Source organism: Arvicanthis niloticus, chromosome 6 (assembly GCF_011762505.2).
Source record: "Arvicanthis niloticus isolate mArvNil1 chromosome 6, mArvNil1.pat.X, whole genome shotgun sequence".
NCBI classification, from domain to species: Eukaryota; Metazoa; Chordata; class Mammalia; order Rodentia; family Muridae; genus Arvicanthis; species Arvicanthis niloticus.
This window is the reverse complement of record NC_047663.1, coordinates 84927487-84935425: the sequence shown is the minus strand read 5'-3', so window position 1 is coordinate 84935425 and position 7939 is coordinate 84927487.

Sequence of the window (7939 nt, the reverse complement as noted above, 5' to 3'; positions counted from 1 at the left end):
GAGCTGATCTTCTGGCGCTGTGTTATTCTCTTGAAGGGCAGCATCTGAGAGGAGACTAAGAAAAGAATGTGAAGAGTCAGCCAAGTGAAACCAAATCAAACTCTGTCCCTCCTATGAGAGATGGGATAGTATGCTGTCTTCCAGTCCTGTTTCAGGAGAGACGATGGCAAGATCTTGTTTAACTTGGTTAGTTTTGGTTAGCCCATATTTACCTGCATAGTGGTGATTCCTGATGTGGCATGGACAAAAAAAAATCTTTAGTGTTCTGAAGAGAATGAAGATTGTTCAAGTATTATTTTTCTCAAGTCCCCTCTCCAAGATGTTAATAACAATGTCAAAACCAACAACAAATATCTTCTGACACACTAGGTTAGGTACTGGGGATCCACTAATTAGCAACTCAACAGTGACCCCGGCCTTTGCCAAATTTACGACCTTGGGGTATCAACCTTGTGGTGGTGGATACATGCTTGCCCTTTACATGAGTTATCCATTAACTATTTCCAACCACGCTGAGAAGGGCCTATGATGTCCCTCCTTTGTAATCAGCAAAACTGCTGGGGTTTAGCTTTGCCTTTGTCCCTGTGCAACAGAGGCAGCGTGGTGTCCCTGAACTTCTGTCTACCTGCTAAGCCCCCACCCCACCCCCCACTTCCCAAGAAACCCTGCAGATGCTTTTGACCATTTCCATATGTGATGGTTCCCAGAACGAAGGGCTACATCCCTGGACACCCTTAAGCTTCCTCTCTGCTTTCCCCTTGGAGCCTGGGATTAAGGATTAGCACTGTTATTTTAACTTCTCTCTTCAAAAGCTCAATGGCAGAAATGCTGTTTCAATCCTGCCACCCACTCTATCCCTCCTCTCCCCTGGTGCCACCACTATCCTAGTAACAACTTGGTCCTTGGCGGCATTTCTAAACTTAACATTGAGCTTGCTAATTATCCATTCATTTCCCGCCCCCTCTGGGGTTCTTAACCAGCAATAGTAGCAAAGAGAGCTTATGGAATTGCAATTTCCAGGATGGGCTTTATTAACCCTCCAATGTGAGCTACTGGTCATCTGTATTTTTATATATGGATTGACTTTGAAGTCATAAGGGGGGCCTCCCACTGCTTCCTCTCTGCTATGGCCCACAGTTAAACTTTTGCTGCCCTTTCTGGAGCCCGCACAGCTGGCATTAGTCAACCAGCTGTCTGGAAGGTTGCAGCCTGCTCTGCCCTGGTGTGTCAGAAAGCTGAGGAGGATGCTGACCCTTTAGATATTCCCTTGCAGGCAGATTCAGAGCTGCTCTGGCATGCCTTCTGCATGAGAGCAGGGGAAGAGCGAAGCCAGGGCCACTTGCTGACCAGATGGGATGAGGTGAGAGTAGTCAGAGCTCATTAGCCACCATTAGGCCAGAGTATCTCCACTCACTAAGCCCAGAATACAATCTTTCTGAAAAGTGGCTGTGAGGGAGGTAGTGATTGCTTTACTGGGTGGAAAGATCACAGAGGTCTTGGTAGAGGGCACCCTTTTCTGAAGGGTGAAGTCAAAAGAAACAAGGATCGCCTTTAATAGTCAGAACTCACACAAAACCTCCAGAAACTGGACTGGATCACTTTCTTTTGTGAATAGCAAAAGAAAGAGGCGAAATAAACATAAACCCAGAAGAGGAAGATTTTATCCTGTTGAAGCATAATATCACAGGCACATTCGCTTAAAGCCAGAAACTATACCAAAGGACCCAGAAGTCCTGGTACCTACTACAACTGTCCTCTGCTCATTGATTCTGACTGGAATGCGGAAGGCTGTCCCTGAGAGCATCCATTGCACCTACACCAGCTCAGGGTTCCGGCAGGCACTCGGTAGCATCACAAAACAGCTGAGAAGTCTTTGTGAAAGAGCTTTGATCAAGTGGCCTTAGGCAGTACATGGCTTACCCTATTCCCAATTCAATAGGCTCCGTCTGTTGCCTGTCACCTTCTAACCAGCAGCCTTCTCTTCTGAACCAGGAACCCTAAGGGCCAGGCTGCAAAATCAAAGCCTCATCTTAGTGAATGTCCTGTCGCTCTGGACCAGAAGGGAACACCGGGAAAAGTCTTGTGAACTTTCTTTTCCCCTCCCTCTTTTGGAACGTTTTAATTTAAATGTCTGTTTATTACACAAATCTTATGAGAACTCTAAAGGACAGACGGTTTTCTCTTTCTCTTAGAGGAGTATATGGGTGAGACTCAGGAGTCAAAGAAGCCTAGATGTAAACTCTAGCTGACTTACAACACAAAATGGTTTTCAGTAATTCCCCTCTATCCAAGAGGAATCTATCTCAAGACCTCAGTGGATACCTGAAATCATAATTGGTATTGACACACATGCTCATGAACACATACACACACAAGAGAGACACATTTTCCTGTACATACACATCTGTGATATAGTTTATAGACTAGTCGTAGTAACAATTTAACGAGGTCATCAACATTATTTCCAAAAGAGCTGTTTGCTCAGCCGTCCCTCTCAGTGTTCACACATCACAGCTGAACACAGTACTATAACTGTGGAATGCTGAACCCTGGATTCACTGTGACCTTGGAAGCACAGCAGCTTCCTGGTTGGTGTGTGAGGGGAAACTGCAGACACAGCATTAGATCCGAAGTCTCTGCTTCTGCTGTTGCAAATTCATTGTTCTTCTTTTTCATTTTTGCCCAGAGATGCAAAGATATTTTCATGTATCATAGATGTAATTTTGCTTTCTAGGTTTTCCCTCTAACACCGGGGATGCAGAGACAGGTGGATTTCTATACATGTGAGACTACTCTCATCTCCATAATGAGTTCCAGGTCAGCCATGGGTACATAGTGAGACTTTGTCTCAAATTCTCTCTCTCTCTCTCTCTCTCTCTCTCTCTCTCTCTCTCTCTCTCTCTCTCCCTAACACCCTACCACTATTTGTTCCTCCACTACTTGTAAAGTGACATACAGTGGTTAAAACTCAACTTATTTGAACTGAAAGATCAAGGCCATGAGATTGCATCTTAGTAACCTCACTTCCAGAGTCACCACAGGAAGGAATGAGCAGTATTCTCTTGAGTCCATCTGCCATGATTTATGTAAGGACTCCTTTTCTGTTTCTCACTTTTTCTCCTTAAAAAAAAAAAATCCCCATGTACATAGATCATTTTCTCCCTTTAGGTTGTTTCCTTGGGGCAGATTTCTAGAAAGAACTTGAGTTTTAGTTCGAGGCCCAGTGAACTCTGCTCACACCCACATTTGTCACTTCTCTGTTGGGCTCCTCTGTAGGTCTGGCTAAGAATTAGGTCTGTTGACAGAACTGACTCAGAAACAATAGGAATTGTAGAGAGCCTGGTGCTTGTCACAGTCTAGGTGGGAGGGGCAAAGAACAAAGAGCTGGAATTCTTCTCTGAAGGTCTGGTCAGTCTCAGCAAGAAATTTAAAACACAAAAAGGACTTTTCACTCAAGTTGAGCTGTCAAGGAAGTCGGGAAGGGCAAGAATTCACAAAAAGGTGCAATGTGAAAGTCACTTAAATGCCTACCAATGGGGGGGGGGATAAATAAAACACCCTGGGGCTCCTTGACAGGCTTCCATAAAGAGTTGAAAATGAAGTAAATCAATAAATTGCAATGAAAAGAATCCTCAAAAGACTTGGTGAGAAAGATTACATTATAGTGTGATGCTATTTACATAATTTTAAAATCACATATAAAAGGATCTTCTATTTTTCATGAATACTAACAAACACATTTGTTTAATTATTTCTTCCTAAAATAAAATGTTTTCAATTAACATGGGAAAACACAAATGTTGAATTAACACACGAAAACAACTTTCTTCTGAAGCCTGGAAAAAATATTCAAAATCCTTTCTTTAGTTTTTCTTTTTTTTATATATATGTTATAATTGCTACCTATAGTCTTGACCTATGCATATAAAATAGCTAAAATAAACAAGGAAATGTACATCTACACTATGATTACCATTGTCTCTAGAAGGTAAAAACAGAAACTATTGAATTTTTCTATAATACCTTTCATTTTAAAAGGACAGGTATGTAAGAATGATAAAAAATTCAAGAAAGGGATTATCTCTATTGTTTCCTGTATTTGTTAAGTTCCTCAAATTATTATCAACAGCAATGAGAGAACTTCTAAAGAGGAAAGGTATCTAAGTGATGGCTTGGATGGAAGAGTAGAGGTACATGGGTGATGGTTGGAAGAGGAGTGTTCTGCAACTGAGGAGCTGGGAGGGGAGGGGTACGTAGGCAATGGGTTGGAAGGAAGAAGAGAGGTCCATGAGTAAGGCTTGGGAAAGAAGGGGAACATAGGTGATGGGTTGGAAGACAGGCATATGTAGGTAAGGGGTTGGGGTGGGAGGCGTATATATAATATGGCCTGAAATGAAAAGAAGATACACACACACACACACACACACACACACATATATATATATGATCATATATATATATATATATATATATATATATATATATATATATACATATATACATATACATATACATATACATATACGTATATATATATATATATATATATATATATGATGGGTTAGAAGGAAGAGCCCTCAAAGAACAGCAGCAGCTCTTCCAGGTGTTTATAAACAAGCAAACTAGTGTAGATGATGTTCTTGCTACCCTTTGCTAAGTCAGGTTTTCCTTCTATATTGTTACCTCTAAGCTGCTATTGACTTATGATATTTCTAGTTATAAGTCAGCGGCAGCAGCAACAACAACAGCAGCAACAGTAGCGTGGTGGTTTGAATATGCTTGGTCCATAGGGAATGGCACTCTTAGGAGATGTGGTCTTGTTGAAGGAAGTGTGTCATTGTGATGTTGGGCTTTGGGGATCTATTCCTATGCTCAGGCTCTACCCATCTCAGAAGAGACCTTCCTTCTAGCTGCCCAAGTATGCCGGTCTCTCCTGTGTGCCTTGGAATCAAGATGCAGAAGTCTTAGCTCCTTCCCCAGCATGCTTCCCCTGCTTGCACGCTGCCATGCTTCCTATGATGATAATGGACTAAACTTCTAAACTTCTGAAACTGTAAGCCAGTCCCAGTTAAATGTTTGCCTTTATAAGAGTTACCTTGGTCATGGTGTTTCTTCACAGCAATGGAAACCCTAACTAAGACAAGCAGCAACAGCAGCAGCAGCAACAGCAACAGCAAGAAACTCAGAGTAATAGCAACCGTTTTCCATGGAGCTTGACCCACAACGTTTACCAACATTGAAATACAGAGTTTTCTTATGTCTCCCCCATTTGGATGGCTTAAGCAAGTCTCGTATATTTACATTTCTGTTTTCCCTCATGCCTGGTAGTTAATCAGCTATCATTGCATTTGCAAGAAAAATCACATTCAGGTTCTGATCTTGAGGAACTAATAGTACAGACTGAAAAGCAAGACTCAGAAAGGAAACAACACAGAAATACCCATATCCAAATGAGATTAAAATACAAAATTCTACCTGAAGGAAGAATATGAAAACCTCTTGAGGGGCATACATATGTTATGAGCTCAGATGTATTAAGTTATGGAAATGAACTAAGACGCTGGAAAGTTACCAGAATTTTTAAAAAGAATCAGAAAATTGGTTAAAAAAAAAAAAAAAAAAAAAAAAAAAAAAAAAAAAAAAAAAAACCCAGACAGTTCACCAATAAGTAGTTCACAGACACAGTGAATAAGAAGGGTGAGTGGAGAATGATGGGGCTAATGTCTTATTGGAGGTTAGAATGGCAGATGTAGGGTTTAGCTGAGAACTATGGGAAGCCAGAAGGAAAGATGTACTGCATGATATAACCAGAGGCGTTGAGTTTTACATTCGCTAAAGTGTTACATATCGGGTTAAGAATAATGATTCACAGTGAGGGTTTGGAACCTCTAAAGTCTAAAGCAACAAGATAAAGATGAGGCAGTAGCAGGTGTAAAACCAGGCTGATTTGATGATGAATGTGTAGGATTTCCTGGAGGAGATGGACCCACACACAGCCTTCATTCTGCAGAGGCCTACCATAAAACTAAGGCAGACTGAGGGTGTGGCAAGCCAGCTTCCTGGACTGACCATTGAAAATGAGCTCACGTGTTCAATATAACCTAAGTTACAATAGTTCCCCACTCCCCGTCCTAAGGCAGAATTCCCACACTCCCAGTAGTAACCTGTCCCTCCATCCACTTACCTACAAGATTAACAGGGCTCTCAGGGTAAATCATGCCTCCTCCATGAAATCTTGTTTATTTCCTTCAGGCCACAGCAGTCTCTTCTTGGAAACCCTAGTCCTTCTAGTCAAACTATTATGTTCTATGTTTAAACTAACTCAGCACTGGATTACAAATTATTGCTGAACTCCATGATAACTATGCAGAGTTGTAGGGGCGGTGCTAAGGTCCCATTCCCCAATTGGCTCTTGATCTATCAGTAAAGAAGCCATGGGCCAATTGTTGGGCGGAAGGAATAGGCGGGACTTCCGGGTCCCTGCAGTCAAGAGACAGATGCTGGAGAGAGACTGGGAGAGTTCACCATGTTTCGGAGATAAAAGCCAAGCAGCCATGTGAGATCTTGGGCAGAGTGGCTATAGGCCACTTTTACACTGCTACGGACAGGCGGTTGGGTATGTTTAGCTAGGACTAGATGTAACTGAGCAACTAAAGTTGAGGGCAGGTAGAGAAGTGCGGAGATAAGAGCATTGATAAAGGCACCTTCTCCAGGCGGGAGATAGGCTATGCCCAACAATTGAGCCAAAAGGCAAGTTGAAATTGAACAACTGTGTGTGTGTGTGTGTGTGTGTGTGTGTGTGTGTGTGTGTGTCTTTGTTCTTCATCCATGGATCCAATATTCTGTGGGCAAGAGCTGGTAGTGTGATCCGTTCCCAGAACACGGGTAGCAAAGTTACTTACAACACATAGTCAAAGAGTTCTTTGCATCATTTCTCCTCTGGTGGATGAGTAGAGTTTAGTACAGTGTTTGGCACATAAGACTGTCTTTGCATCTATAACTCTTTACCCCTCGCAGCAATCCTAGCAGGTAACTCTTGTCATTATTCCCATTGTACAGATAGTCACAGTGCCCAACTAGGCAACTATCCTTCTGGACCCACCCCCTTCACCCTCATCTTGCTCAGTTAAAGACTGGAAGAAGGGTGCTATAAGGAGTCCCTGAGTGGAGGAAAAAGGCACTGGGTATTGAATGACATGTGCTTGGACACATGAGATTTCAGGTCCTCTGGTAGTCTTGGGACCCTTACATGGTAGAAACTTTGCCGTGCTAGTAGAGAAGCCAGTGTGCTGACCTCTGAGGTCCTGCCTATGTCTCAAAAATAAATAAATAAATAATAATCAGGAGACCGTAAAACCCCTTTTCAGAAAAATTTCTGAGGCTGTTGCAATTTCTACAATGTGATTTTGATGGGCAGAGAGCTGTGTTTAAAACCAAGGCACTAAAGAACAGAGCCCTCTTTATCAAATGTTGTTCTTCTAACCCTAAAGCTTCAAGCATCCATCAACTTCTCCCAGACCCTGTAGAGTTCAGGATTCCTCTAGAGCTCAGTTAACTTAAAATACTGGCGACGGTGCAGTCAGCCTGTTTATCTCCGACGCTCATCCTTGTTTCCCACTTTTCCCTTTCCTATCGCAAGTCAAAAGCATCATGTAAGTAAGATGTGTGGCTAAAGGAGTTATCACTTGTTGCCGAGTAAGGAATCATTGCTGAGCTGGGTTAGCTTGATGGCCCCTCTGTTGAAATTCAGAACCTCTTATCTTTGCTCCCACTTCTCCTGTCTAGACACTTGACAATGATTTGCAGGAAATTAAGGCACTTACCCTGCTGAGAAGCCAAAGTTAAAACATTCCTAAACATAATTTTACCCTGTGTGTGTTTAATGCAAGTCAATGTTAATTCAGAAGGAAAAGAGAAACGATTTTCCTCTCCCCGCCTT